The sequence below is a fragment of the Cuculus canorus genome, chromosome 12, assembly GCF_017976375.1.
Source record: "Cuculus canorus isolate bCucCan1 chromosome 12, bCucCan1.pri, whole genome shotgun sequence".
Lineage (NCBI taxonomy): Eukaryota > Metazoa > Chordata > Aves > Cuculiformes > Cuculidae > Cuculus > Cuculus canorus.
Genome location: NC_071412.1, coordinates 22,311,474 through 22,326,351, shown reverse-complemented (window position 1 = coordinate 22,326,351; position 14,878 = coordinate 22,311,474). Strand labels below are relative to the sequence as shown.

At 55.9% G+C, this 14,878-nt stretch overlaps 1 protein-coding gene across 1 annotated transcript in view; it reads left to right on the top strand.

Annotated features, from left to right (window-relative positions):
* The first annotated feature begins 330 nt into the window (after positions 1 to 330).
* ZNF609 (zinc finger protein 609) overlaps positions 331 to 14,878 on the top strand; it is a 33,209-nt gene continuing 18,661 nt past the window's right edge. Inside the window, exon 1 of the mRNA XM_054077657.1 lies at positions 331 to 1,197. The gene's annotated coding sequence lies outside the window, so the exon portion shown is untranslated. The remainder of the gene's footprint in view (positions 1,198 to 14,878) is intronic.

Here is a 14,878-nt window from a genome sequence, read left to right as displayed (position 1 = left end):
GCAAAATCCTCCCTCCCAGGCAGCACTCCCTCAAGGGCAGCACTCGATAATTCTGAGGGAAATGGCGAGCGGGGGAACGTTCGAGGAATGTCTTGTTGCAACTGAGAGCCATGACCTGCCAGGCTGGTATTGATCAGGGGCTAGGGCCAGATGGCACCTGTGGCGGGGACACAGAGGAGCAGCCCTTAGCGTGGGAGGGCAGCAGGAGGAGGCTGCCTCATGCTGGGCGAGGGGGATTTGGGAGGCAGGGGGCATCCGCCCTGCCCAGCGCTCGCGTGGCTGCCAGAGGTGCAGATCTGTGTATGTAACCCTGTTCTCTGCTCTCTCTTTAGCAGCGATTGTGGTCACCTGGGCAGACCCCCGACTACTGGAAGCCGCCCAAGGACGTAGGTGACGCCAGGGCCTGGAGGCAGGGCAGAGCCTGGAACTGCGAGAGTCTGTTAACTCTAAGATGTCCTTGAGCAGCGGAGCTTCCGGAGGGAAAGGAATCGATGCGAACCGGTTGAGACGTACGAAGCGGGGATGAGTGGGACATTGCGTAGGGAATCTCATCATCGACCTGGACGCTGATTTGGAGAAGGATCAGCAGAAATTGGAAATGTCAGGCTCCAAGGAGGTGGGGCTCCCGCACCAACGCGGTGGCAACCCTGCCGGATAACATCAAGTTTGTGAGCCCGTGCCGGGCCCACAGGGCAAAGGAAGGCAAATCCAAGTCGAAGAGGGAGCAAGAGTGGCAAGGACAGTGGGAAGCCAGCCCCGGGGAGCTCCTTGTTCGCTCCCAGTGAGGGAGCTGGCGGCAAGAAAGAGGCTCAGGGACGCTCCGGGGACGGTGCAAACTCGGGTGGCCTGGTGCCCTCCGTCACCCCGAAGGGCTCAGAGAAGTCGGCCAAGGCGTCTCGCAGTGTGGCTGGCTCCAAGAAGGAGAAGGATGGTGGCTCATCCAAAAGCAAAAAGGAAAGGAGTGAAAGCGCAGGGGCTGCAGCAGAGAAGGAGCCCAGTGTGCTGCAGCCCCTGGCCCTGGCAGTGAGGGTGTGGACAGTATGACGTGAGCCAGGGGATGGAGCCAGCGGCTGCCGAGCCGCTGGGGAGTGTTAGCGATTGAAACAGGAGCGGCGCTCAACACCCTTGGGAGTTAAGTCAGAGCTGGAGGATGGGGACAGTGAGTGCCGGCAGCTGAAGAAGGTGAAGTCGGAGAAGGTAAGAAAAGTGTTGGGGTCTAGATGGGGGTGGCATTGTCGCTTGGCTCTGACAGTTGCTGCTATGCTGGGATGTGGATGACAAGGGGGTGGGAGCTTACGGCAGGATGGTGTGTCTTCTGTGTTATGGGCCTGATGCTGATGCATGACTGGAGCTTTTCAGGTCTGCTGTGAGGACAGTTTGGCCATGGGATGTGCCGAGGTCTGGATGTGGCAATGGGAAGGCACCAACCAAACTGTCTCCGGCTTCTGGGAACTAGGCACCGACAAATCGCCTGCACTCACTGTGTGCCAGCATTATGATCCTGCTCTACCCCAGGGTTTGGTTTCTTCAGTGCCACGTCTGTGCTTGAGTGGGGCCAGGCCTCTCTGGCTCCTGTCGCTCTGCAGGAGGAGCTTGGACTGATGGGGAAGGTGATGTCCTGGGGGGATGCCTGCTCCAGCTCCTAACAGTGTCCATTGGCTGCCATGCTCTGCTTCCTGATGGCTTCGCCTTGTGTATCCTTGCTTCTTGGAGCTCCCAGAGGAACTGATTTCTCTCCAGTTGTATCATTTGCAGAGAGTGAGACCCTGATGTGTTGGTAAATGTGAAATCTGTCCGAGTAGCAGTTTGGGTCTGGGTGGCTGCGCAGCTGGTTCCAAATAAGGTCACTCAGGTGTCTTGTATCTTGGTTACCTATGGTGGCTGATGGGATTTTCACGGGAAGATGGGGAAGACTGGGAGTGTGTGGAGGTCTTTGTGCTCAGAGCAGATGCTGCTCCGCACTGGTTGCATGTGTGGTGTTGCTGGTCCATGCCTGTGGAGGCACGCATTTGTCATGGCTGGGTGAGCATCCAGAGCCTGTGTTCTGGCTGGCTCAGCCCCGGTGCCAGCGAGAAGGGCCTGGGTGTCGGGAGAACGCCTGGGGGTACCAGGTGTGGTAGCTGTGTCCATGGCTGGTGGCTCCCCGGAGTGTTTCTGATTCACCTTGGGGATTACAGTGCTGGGCACCAGTGAGGGATGAGTGGGGAGTGCTCAGCAGATCTGGGAGAGGCGCTGGAACCAGTGAGATGTTGGGGAGATGTTTCTGCTGCCAAGGATGGAGTGTGTGCAGAGAGAGACTGGTGGGGGTGGTTGGGCATATGATGGCTCTGGGAGAGAGCTGCTAAGCAGGTTGGTGCTTTGTCTGCTAGAGAGGCAGACTTCTGGGAACGTGACTGAGCTCTGGAAAATTAAGGAGTGGTATGGAGACGACATGAGGTTTCCTTATCCTTCCCAGCTGCAGGACCAGACACTGGAAGATGAGCAGCTGCTCTTGGCAGGATGGTTGTGAATGTGGCTATGGAAGTTGTGGGTGCCGAAAGCTTATTTGTGCTGTGGGGCACCTGGATGGTTTGAGGAGGAGGAACTCTTGGGGCGGGGGGGGGCGCTTATACAGGTCTGGGAAAGCCTGAGGAGTGCTTGGAGCTTGGGAAGTAGTTTGGGAAGTATCCAGCATGTTCGGCTGTTGTTGGCTGAACATCACAGACCTGGGCAGGCTGGAGAGCGGGTCCTGCCAGCCTCATGTGTTCCAATAGGCTAGGTATGAGGTCCTGCACCTGGAGGGGGCAATTCCCAATGTCAGTGTAGACAGGGAGTGACGTGGGTTGGGAGAAGCCCTGGGAGAGTGCGCCTTTATGAAAATATAAATTACAAGAAAGCTGGGCTATTTAACAGGATCTGTAGAGACAGGACAAGGGCAATGGCTTTAAACTGGATGAGGGGATACTGAGATTGGGAAGAACGAAGAAATGTGTTACGATGAGGATGTGGAGGCCCTGTCCCAGGTTGCCCAGAAGCAGTGGTGGCTGCCTCATCCCTGGAGGGGTTCAAGGCCAGGTTGGATGGGGCATGGAGCAACCAGATCCCGTGGGAGGTGTCCTTGCCCATGGCAGGGGCTGGAACTGGATGGGTTTTGAGGTCCGTTCCAACCCAAACCATTCCCCATACCATTCCACCATCTCCATATGGATGCCCCACGAGGATGGTTCTGCTGTTTTGTTGTCAGATTCGGGTACAACTGCACCGACAAGGCTGGCGGGTTCAGCCCTGCTTTGAGAAGGGTGATCCCGGGAAAATGTGCCAAATGTGGTCTCATTGGCTTTCATAGTCTTTCAGACTCCTGGAGGCAGTTGATGGTGGAGGCGCGTGCTGGTGGTGGGAGCACAGTGCCTTTGGGCAGGGTGGGTACATGGAGAGGACAGGTTTCCTGCACGCTGGGGACAAACCCCGTCTGGGAAGCAAGGAAGTTGCTTCAGAGCAAAAGGGGAATGGCTGCAGCGGGACTTTGGCCCCCAGCCCGACCTTTGCTCTTGGGCAGCCTGTCCTCAGTGTAACCCAGCGCTGCTCCGGCCTCCGTTCTGGCATGGAGGCTGGGTTCGTCTGGGGATGGTGGAGCGAGCCCCTCTGCCTCCACCACCTCAGCACAGGGCAGGTGACCTGCCTGTGTGTGGCACAGAGCAGTTGGCTCCAGCCAGCAGGGAGCTGTGTAATCTTTATGTCTGGGCCCAGGAGCACTTCTGCAGGGAGTGGTTTTCCCTCGAGAAGCGGCTCCAGTGCCACATTTCCCGCTTGCCCCTCCATCGGCTTTGGTGCTTTAACACCTCACTGGAGGGTTTGCCACCTCCTGCCCGTGCTGGGTGTAGGGAAGCGTGTTGCGTTGGGATTTGTCAAACAATTCCATGTCTGCCAGTCCTGGAGCTGCTGTGGTGTCTGCAGGCACCCTTGGCCATGCTCCCCATGTCTGGCCATCGCAGAGAGGGAGCCTGTAGACATGGCCTGTGCCCTCCATGGAAGTATTTGCTGGTGTCCCCATGGCTCTTGTGGCAGCTGCTTTCTAGGGTGGTGCCTCGGGAATCAAATATCCTGGTCGCCCATTTTCTAGGTGCTCATCGTGGCCTCAGTCGTGGCGGTCCCTGTGTGCCCGCGTGCTCTCCTCCAATGTGATGTCATCATTCTGCTGGACACTTACGATGGCTTCACTAGGGATGGGGCTGGCCCTGCCAGAAACCTGTTGAATAACCCAGTGTCTCCAGGGCGGGATGAGCACTGGGCTGGGATTCCTTTTGGGCTGTGATTGGGAACCTGGGCTTCTCCATGTGCCGGCCCAGCTGCTGAGCCCCAAAGGGTTTGCGGGGCAGTGATGGGAGCTGTCTTGGCTTGCAGTAGCAAGAGGAATGAGCGCCTGTGTCCTGAGTGCATAGATTGCAAACGGCCTTGTCCGCGACCCTGTGGGTCGTTGGGGTGGCCAGAGTGTGTGGGGCTCTGGAGGGAGTGGCTGGCTCGGTGAGCGGCCATGCTCGGCAAAATGGCCGTGCAGGGAGCCAACATGCTGGCCATGCTTGGAAGCCCATCTGCACTGCCGGCTGCTCCCGTGGCTGAGCCGGCCATGGGTGTCGGATCGCTGGTGGTGTCTCCCGCCCCTTGGCTGCCCATGCCATTGCCTGGCACCCCATGCTGGGAGCGCTGAGGCGGGCCAGGCCAGCATGGAGAGCGCGGAACAAAAAGAGCCTCCAAGCTCTTGGCCGCCGCTCGGGCTTTGTTTTGATGGAGAGGTTGTTCGTCAGGAGGAGGGTGGGTGGATTTTTTTTCCCTCCTCTCCTGAGGAGGCTCCAGATGCTGCTGCCGCAAACAAGGGCAAAGCAAACAGGAGCCGCGGGAGACTCGGCTCTGCTGCACAACCACTCATTCACGTGCACTGTGGCTCTGGGCAGTGAGGAGTGTGGGTTCGCCGAGTCCTGCTGCGGGAGAGGCAGCAGAGCCACTGGTGCGGTTTGTGCCTCCTCAGACCCAGTGTGTCCTGTGCCCAATGTGTGCTTCAGGCGGGATCCCCTGCACTGATTGCCCTGATGGTGAGGGGACGCTGTAAATGGGGAGCACTGCGGTGGACAGGCCCACAGGTGGTGGGAAAACATATTCTGGTTCCTGGGATGACAGCATGTCTGGAGGTGGTTGCTGGAGGCAGCAACTGGGAGGTTGGACAGCACTGGAGGAGGTGGGGTGGCTGCTGCAGGGAAAGAAGTGCTCTCCAAAAATACTTCTGGGGTTCTTCAGGCTGCCGCCGTCTTGTCTGACAGTTTGCCAACATTGCTTTGGTGTCTCTGTGCAGACCTTACTTCCCCTGAACCCACAAGAGACTCGGGGCTGGCATGGTGTCGCCCAGTGCTGTTCCTGCATCCAGGGGCTGGGATGTGGGGTGATCCCACGCACTGGGTTCCCTCCACCTGTGATTCCGCACATGGAATCAAAGCACAGTGCCTTTTTGAGCCCTTTTCAGTGGGAGGGATAAAGTTCAGTGGTGGATGGAGCGTCCACGGTTGGGATGAGGTTTGTGCCTGGATGACTCCTGGGGCAGATCTCGTGGTTTCATGTTTAGCTTGGAGAAGAGAGGCTAAAGGGAGACCTCATCTCTCTTCTGCAGCTCCCAGAAATGATGGTTGCAGCCAGGTGGGTGCTGGGGCTCTTCTCCCAAGGAACGAGAGATGAGATGAGAGGAAATGGCCTCAAGTTGCACCAGGGGAGGCTTAGGTTGTATAGTGGGGAACATTTTCTATACAGAAGAGGGAGGCCCTGGGAATGACACCAGTGTGATCTGTATCATCCCCAGAGCTGCCTGCTGCAGGACTCGTTGAGGAGGGGGCACATGGCTAGCATGGAGGAGGAAACTGGCCGTGCTTGCTGCAAACATGAGACAAGTCCTGGAGTCTTGGCTCCTGCGGAGAGGTTATTTATAGATGGGCTTTGTTACATGACTGCTAGATGCAGCCGTCTGTAGCTGCGTCCGATACCCCTCAGAGGGTTTTCTGAAGGATTCTCTCCTGTTGGCTTTCCAGGCTGGAGGTGTTGGAAGGACTGTTAGTGCTGAGTAAGTGTTGATGCTCAGACCTATCGGCATCGCCGTATCCCGTTTTATAACTGGTGTGCCGAAACACAGCCCCATCTTTGCCGGAGTGGGAAGCCAGGACCTGCGGCTCTTGTCAGGGACATGGAGCTGCGCTGGGACAGCATAGAAACATCTCCGTGAGGTGCAAGAGCAGGATGGCAGTGTGCTAATGGGGCAGCTGATGGAGGGGACATGGCTCCTTCCCGAGGGCTCCGTGCGCCACTTCCCTCAGCACAAGTGAGCTGCAGTCTGTTCCCCAGTGCTCTCATGAGGGATTTGGGTGGAAAGGCCAGAGGGTCTGATCCCACTGACTCACCAAGCCAATTCCTCTCCTGATGGAAATGCTCACTGTCTGACATGGGGTCAGATGTTGAGGCTGGACTCTGATGTGGTGGCTTTGCTCCCAGGCTGCTCGTTAGCCTAATGACCCCATTACCCAGCGTCATTTATCTGCCGTGATGAGATTGCTTTAAAGGAAGCTTTAAAGGAAGCTTCAGGGAGCCCTGAAGGCTCCAAAAACCACCGAGCTGCTCTGGCCGCCCTGATGCTTTAGGAGTGTGTCAGGATAACCTGCTAATGAGGGAGGCTATGGGAGGGGATGTAGAGCATCACTCTCCCCTTCACTGCATTTCAAGGACAGCTGGTTGGGGATTTGCTGCCTTTTCCATGTTTCCTGCAGGCATAGCATCTTCTGTGCCCCCTGTTTTTCCCAGTGTTTTGCTGTGAAAACCCGGTGCTGTGTTCCTCTGCCAGCAGATGCCTCAGGCTGGAGCTAGGAAGTCCATCTCTCCTGTGAGTCCTTGTGTGCAGGTGACCTTGGAGGCATGCTGGGCGAGAGGGCACCCGAATGTTCTGAGCTGAGGGCAGGCAGCTGCCCTGTGTGGGATAAATGGCAGCAATGGACTTCTTGGGGTGAATTCTTGTGACTTCTCCTTCTCGCGGTGATCAGCACCAGGAGCCGGAGTCCTCTTTGGGATACAAGAGGGAAAACCACCCCAGGCCTCCCAGATACTGAGCCAGCAGCTGGAGTTGGAGAGCTGGAAAGGCACAGCCTGGAGCTGGAAAGATGTTGCTGGGCTCTGAGATGATTTAAATCCACCAGCAGCCTGGTGGTTGTTGTGTTTGGTGCCGACATCTGCTGGAGATATTCCTGTTCCTGTTATTCCTCCCTGCCCCCGGCCCAAATCAGGGAGCTTCTCTGTTGGGAATAAAGGCGCTTGGGGTTTTCCAGGGTGAGCTTTGGTAGCACGGCTGGCTGGATGGGACTGGAGACAAGGCCTGTGCTGGGGTGATGCCGTGCGGTAAGGGATGGGGAGCTCTGCCTGGCTACCCGTGTCTTGCAGGGCCTGTGGTGATGGTGTGCAGTGCCTGTGCTGTCCATCCCTCTCCCTCTCCCTTGTCCTTGGCCTTGCCTCCAGCTGGCTGAGCACTATGGCTGAGTCCCCTCGTGCTGCAGGCAGGATCGATCCTGTTGCAAGAAGAAGTTGACCGCAGAGCTTTTCTACGGGGTGGTAATGACGAGTACTCCTAGCTGCTGATGTTTGCCCCTGCCTGGCACTGAGATTGGTTTAAAACTCAGTGAGCACTGGGATTTAATGTAAAATGCTGCCAGCCTTTTTCACTGGGGTCTCTTGGCACATGCTGCTGATGAATAATGTGAAAGAGCCAGACACTTTGTCATGCTTGAATTCTGGTTGTGGTGTGGAGGTCCCCATGTTTTATGTCCACAACCTGGGCTGGATGTGAGGGAACTTGGAAGCTCTTTGTGGGAGCAAATGGAGCCTCTGAGGTTCCTGGCTGCCCTGCCTCGCTGCAAGCACGGAAGCCTCCATGCCTCAGTCTCACCGTCCTCTGTATGGAGCGGATGCTTCCCTGTTGGACACAAACACAGACCGAGAGAGCTCCGGGTGGAGGAGGCATCCTCGAATTGGTGGTGGTGAGGTGTTTTTACCAAACCAGAAAGTCATTCTGTTCTGGGAAGCTTGCTCCCTGATGAGCTGTGTAATGCAGCGCTGGGATTTCTTTCCCTATGCGAACAAACCACCATTCCCAAACTGCCCCATCTCTCCCTCTGACTGTTGGATGCAGGAACACTGCCTCCTGTGCGCGAGAGCGGTCCCCACTCACCTGTGTAATGGAAATGGGGCTCGCTCTGGAGTGAACAGCGTGCCCATATGGCTGGCAGCCTCTTGAGAGAGGAGCTGGAGCTTGGGCCTGAGTTCAAGCCCAGTGCTGTCCGGCTGGAGGAGGGAGCGCTGTGCGTGCCCGGTGGCTCATCTGTCGACGGTGGAAAGAGGAGGCAAGGTTGTGTTGTCTGGAAGGGGCTGATTCCCTGCGCGAGAGCATCCCAAAAAATCATCAGTGTGGCTAAAGCAGGTCTCGGCACCAGGTTGCAAACTGCGGAAAGGAGGTTGGAGAGAGGTGGGTGCTGGGCTCTTCTTCCGAGGAACAAGGGATGGGACAAGAGGAAAAGGCCTCGAGTTGTGCCAGGGGAGGATGATATTGGATATTGGGAAAAATTCCTTCCCTGGCAGAGTGGTGAAGCCCTAGCCGAGGATGCTCAGGGCAAGGGTGGAGTCCCCGACCCTGGAGGGGTTCACAAAGTGTGTGGCCGTAGCACCTGACGACAGGGTTCAGTTGGCACGGGAGGTGGTTGGAATGGCGGTTGGACTGGATGAGATGAGTGGGCTTTTCCAACCTTAATGATTCCCTAGTTCTATTGTGTGGGAAGGGGCTGTGATGTCCTTGTGCCAAGCACGGTGCGCACTGAGAGCCATGGCTAACATGGCTGTACCAGCTCCAATCCAATATTCCCACCTGGTGCTGCCCTACTGGCTCGGGATGTTGACCCTCCTTACTGGTGGGACAGTCTCAGGTCTCTGGTTCTGTGTCCTCTTGCCCTGCCCACAGGCCCTGTGCAAGGAGAAGGGGGGACCTCAGTACTGGAGCTGAGCTTTAGTCGAGCAGGAAGAGCCTGGGCCAGGGGGGTCACCTTCGGAGGCTGAGCAGGATCCTGTCAGGGTGAATGCCCAGGCGCCTGCTGGCTCTTTTGAGGTGGTGACGATGCATCAAGCAGAGCTGTCGGGTGCTGGCACAAGCCTCTCACGTCTGGGTGCGGAGAGACAGCGGATCTGTAGGGAGCCTTGTGCTGAGTTGTGTGTGAGGGCTCAGAGCGCTGTTTGCTGTCCTGTGGCTGAAGGGGAAGGCAGTGACCGCGCATAAATATTGGTGTGCGAACAGGAAGCATTCTTTTTTTTTTTTTTTTTTTCTGAGCATTAACGTTTCAAGGTACAGGAATTCCGTTGGTATTTGGGGTTTAAAGCTAGCTGTAATGCTCTGACTTTGTGTACAGGCAAGGGAGCCAGAGGGGCTGAGCACCTGAGCATCCCTTTGAAGGAAACCAGGCTATGGCTACAAGCAGAGCTTGGCTGACCTGACCCAGGGAAGAGTTTAAAGCCCCTGGCAGTTTGGCCCTTGGGCTGTGCTCTGCAGGAACTGGATCATAATTATGGAATCATGGAAGGAGGCAAAGCCCTCTCATCCAGCGCAGCTGCCAGCCCAACCCCCTGTGGCCCACCGAACCCTGTCCCCAGGGGCCACGGCCACACGCTTTGTGAACCCCTCCAGGGGATGGGGACTTCCACCCCTGCCCCGGGCAGCCTCTGCCAGGGCTTCACCACTGTGCCAGGGAAGAAATGTTTCCCACTATCCAATCTCACTCTCCTCTGGTGCAGCTTGAGGCCCTTTTCCTATCATCCTACCGCTTGTAAGAACACAGGAGCTGTTGATGCTCCCAACGATGGGTAACTCAACAGCAGCTGTGGGAGCTTGGCCCCACTCGCTGTCCTTTCCACAGGGTCTCTGTAAATGGGTTCTGTGTTGACACATCCCCCAACGGTGTGAGGATGTGCATGGCATTAAAGATGGGAATTTTGAGATTTTCAGGTTGTGTACTTGGCAGCAGTGCTATTGGCTTCTGGCAGGAGCCACCTTCAAAGGTGGAAGATGGCAGTGGAGAGGGCAGCGGCAGATCTGGTTCTCTTTTTTCCTGTTGTGTGAATAGAAACTGTTCTGGGGTTCCCATTGCGCCGCCTCCATCCCAATGCTCACTCAGTGCCACTCTCTGTTGGGCTTTACTCCTCAGTTCTACAGAACTGGAGAGAGGAAAACCACTCAGGAGGGGTTTAATTGGAACTGGGCAGAGGAGCTTAAGGGAACCCAAGAAATCTGGCAGCCATGCTTTGTGCTGAGAGAGCAGAGACGGGGCCGGGGTCGGGCGTGTTGGGTTTCTCCTGGTCCTTTCAATGGGTGTCTCCTTGCTTGGACAACCATGTTGCTGTGTTGGGAGATTGATCTCAGCTCTCCAGAGCCTGAGTTTCCCATAATATCTCAGCTCGAGTTTCTTTTTGTGTTATTGACAACATCTGGGCTGTCTTCCTAAATGTGCTTCCATCCAAGAGAAGGTTAAGAAGTGAGAACTGTTCTGATAACACTGCCAAAATAATCTTTTGCTTGAGCCTAAGTGTCACTCTTGGAATTTTTCTTCTGTAAAACAGTTTGTGGGCGAGCATGATGAGCAACCCCTGGAAGCTTCCAAACGCCCAGCTGGTCACTCCAGGCTCTAGGACTGTAAATTCTTTGTGGGAGTTTTTTGGTTTATCACTTGAGATGTGAGATGTTCCGCTAGTGGTCAGGGAAGCTGCCTTTGAATTTCTTTCCTGGCAGTGGTGAAGCCCTGGCAGAGGCTGCCCAGGGCAGGGGTGGAGTCCCTGTCCCTGGAGGGGTTCACAGAGCGTGTGGCCATGGCACTTGGGGACAGGGTCCAGTTGGCATGAGGAGGGGGGTTGGGCCGGTAGCTGGATGAGCGTGAAGGGCTTTTCCAGACTCAGCGATTCCATGATTCTATGAATATCACAAAGTTCGTGTTCAGCCTGAGCTTGGGCAAAGGACCTTTCCCACTTGCTTGCATGATGGTTGGAGCTCTGCTGGTGCACCAGAGGTGTCCCACCTGCTCCTGCCCACCTCTGCCCTCGTTGTAGCTCCAGGGTTTGTGCAACCATGTGGGGAGCTGGGTCAGGGAAACAATCAATTAAAAGCTGTGCTGAACAACACTAACAGCAGGTTCTGACCAGGTGGTTTCCCAATGCTGCTCAGGTTGCTAAAGGAGGGCTTGGGGCCAGTGTGGGAATGGGCAGCCGTGGTTGGAGCATGGTGGGATGGTTTCTGCTGGTGGTCGTGCCATGAAGACTTGCTGAACATGGGCTGTGTAGGTAGGCACAACAAACCTGACTCCTGCTGGGATTCTGGCCGATGAGGCTTTGTTTTCTTCCTGGACAGCCCAGCCTCACTCCCTTGTGGATGAGTTGATGTTTCAAGGCTGCTGTTGCTCCTGGAGAAGCTTCTTTGAGTGCTTTGGGTCAGCTACTGCCCTTCTTACAGTTGTGGGCATGAGGGGGAATGTTGCAGCAGCACCACACCCATCCTGGCTGCCTGGGTGAGAGGGGGTTGGCTGCAGTAATCCCGACTAATCCTTTAATCTGTATCAACACTGATAGGGATTAGAGCAGCAGATAAGGTTCAGACCAGGCTTGGAGCTCAGCAATATCCCCACCCTCTTTCAGCTCAATCTGTGCTGGTTGTGGTTCCTCTTAAGGGGGCCATGCTCCTTCGCTGAGCAGCCGCTCTGGGTGAGGGTGGATGAGCTGCTCCCGGCTGGAGCACACCCGTGTTGCTGGGCTCCATCTGGCCAGACAAGTCCATCGATCTGTTGACATCTGTTCCTGGTGCCCAGCATACCGGGTTTGCTGGAACAACCCCCTCTGGTTGTGTGTTCCTCTGGGTGAGGCTGAGCTGGAGCCGGAGATCTGCCACCTCCTGATTTTTATCAGTTAGGTCCACCTGGAGGTGAGCCTGATTTGGCTGTGAACGCTTTGTGGAGCTCTGAAGAAAGCTTTTTTTGAGTCAGCTGATGCTGCTGATCTCCATCTCTGTGCAGGCTTTGCCTCCTTCCTGCCTTCAGACCAGGGCTTTCACCGTGTCCTTGACCTCCAGGCCTTCCATGTCTCTTCTTTTTTGGGTGCTGTTGCTCATGGCTGAGGGCTGCACTGTTCTCTGGGCTCCTTCTGTTCCCCAAAGGATGCCATGCTCTCATATGGTGGGACTCGGAGCTGGCAGAAAACAAAGGTTGCTCATGCCTGGAAGAGCAGCTGCTGGTCAAGTTCCCTACACAAAGCCCACTGTCCCTGCTGGGTTTGCTGTTGTAGCCTCCTTCCCCTGTCCCTGTCCTCTTCCAGCGCCTCCCCATGCTCATGGGATTGCTCTGAGGTTGCCATCAGTACCCTCATCAGCAAAGCCATGGTTAATCCTTCCCTTAAATCCGTTAAGCTATCAGCAAACAGCCCCCTTCTTACCCTTCTAGCACGCAAGCTCGGCTGGGACAGAGCCTGGCTCCATACACGATGGCTTATTTTTGTTCCCAAATCAGCAGCTCCTGCTCCCACACTCGGCTGGCGCTGGAGGCTCCCCTGCCATTGCAGTGGAGCAGTGCGTGGCTCACTGACGCATGCCCTGCAGTGACAGAGCTCAGGTGTGAAAATACAGAGGTTCTTAATTCCCTAAGGACAAGCTCCCAGTGTTCTTTGGAGTCACTGGGGAAGATTTGCTGCTCAGATCCAGGGTGGCTGAGGTCTCGCCTCTCTGAGGAGCCTCCAGTCCCTTGGGCAGCATGCCGTGGTCTTGCTTGGGGTCTCTCAACTGATGGGGCCAAACTGGGCCAGAAATCCTGAGTAAAGCTTTTTCCATAGGCGTGCTCGCCTGTCAGCACCTGAGGCCTTTCAAATCTAGCTGTTCCACTCTGAGCAGTGGTGATGGTGTGTTGGCAGTTCGCCCCTCCTCCCCCCCCCCCCCCCAGTGTTGTTTATTCATTCAAAACCGAAGGTAGGATCATTGTTTTGGGTCATATTTTTGTCAGCGATTAGGTTAGGTGTTCAGTTATTGCATGTCTTATGTTGGTGAATCTCTGAACCCTGGAATCATGGAACAGTTGAGGTTGAAAGGGACCTCAAAGCCCATCCAGTCCCACCCCGTGCCATGGGCAGGGACACCTCCCCCTGGATCAGGGGCTCCGAGCCCCATCCAACCTGGCCTTGAACACCTCCAAGGATGGGCAACCACCACTGTTCTGGGAATCTTTCAGCACAGCTGAAGAGAACACAAACCCAGCAAGCGATTCTCAGCATCTCAGCCTGTAATTTGATTTCCTGCTCAAAACTTCAGATGAAATGCTCATTGGAAGTGGTGGGACTGGCGTTGCTCTTGCTCTCCAGGACTGTCAAACAGGCACTGCAAACCCTTCCCACTCTTGATCCCAGGGGGAGAGAAGGCTCCAGAACTCCGTGGGGAATATCATACGGCATCTTGCTGTGGAGTGGCTGCGTCCGGGGATTACGCCGGAAAACAGAAGGCAGGGAAAAAGGTCAATGTGATGTTGGCAGACGGCAGCTCCGGAAGCCAGCGCCCTCCAAGCTGTGCACTGGGTCAGCGCTGCGACTCTTGGCTGACACAGTGTGGGTGGTTCTTGGCTGATCCCTCCGGTCTGGCAGGGGAACAGGACTTGAGGGAAACGCCATGTAAAATTGGAATTTCTGAGGAAACAATGTCTTAAAATCAATTTGTTTAAAGCAAACCCCACCAGGGCACTTGACTATGAATGTAGCTGTGAGCGGAGCTGGGAGCACCCTCCTCTCACCCAGGCTGTTTTGCTGCTGCCAGTGCAGGAGACGGGACTGCTCAGCTCTGTGTTCAGGAGTGGCATTCATGGAGCAGCCAGCTCTACCTCCACAGCCTGCAACGCTGCAACACAGGGGCTGAGCGTGACAGTGGACAAACCCCCGAGTTGCCCCAGAGTGCTGTTCAGCTGGTGGGTTCCCATCACCTTTGAGGAGCTGGAGGAGAATCAGCCTCCGGATGTTGTATGCCTTCATGTAGCTGAAACACTTGCTCACCCACAGCCGGCAAGTGCGGGCTTGAACAAAGCTGGTTGTCTGTGTCTGCACGGTTCCATGATGTTATTTGGGAAGGAGCCGGGCGATCTCTGCTTGGCTCTGGCACCATGGCGTGAAGCATATGACAGATAATTGGCCTGGCTCCCCGCCTGTGCAGGAGGAGGCTCCTGTTGATATCTGACCTGGAATGGCACCTTGCCTTTATCGATCACTGCCAGTGCTTTGTACCTCTCCTGGCAAATTCTGGATTTGCTGTGAGGCTGCCTGGTGGCTCCTTGTGCAGGTTGTGATCAGAGCCTGCCTGGGACATGGAGACAGGGCGGGTGTCCTTGCCCGTTCCTTCTCCTCCTCTAACGACTTTTCCCAGGGGCTGAGGAGAAAGTCACTTGGCTAAACCGCAGGCTGGGGCATAGCTTGCCCTTCCTGGTGCATGGAGGACGTGGGGGTCTGCTGCCTGGCACCAACCCACAGCCTGGATCCCTAAAAACCAGGCATCCATGAGCGAAGGGTGGTTTTGCTGGAGCAAAGCTCAGATTTCCAGCAGTTGGCCAATGGGGTTTCCAGCCCATAGGGTTTGAACCGCACCAGCTCCTCACTGATCCGCCAGTCAGACATGAACAGACCAGGAGCAGCTGGGTGTTTGGAACAGGGTCTGTGTGTCTGATCCTTTTCTGGAAACAGGGAATTGTTCTGTTGTCTCCTTCAGGGGTGCCAAGTGGGCTGGTCACACCAGGTGAGCCTTTATTGCCAGCTCCCCACTTGAGCTGGCAGCTTTTTG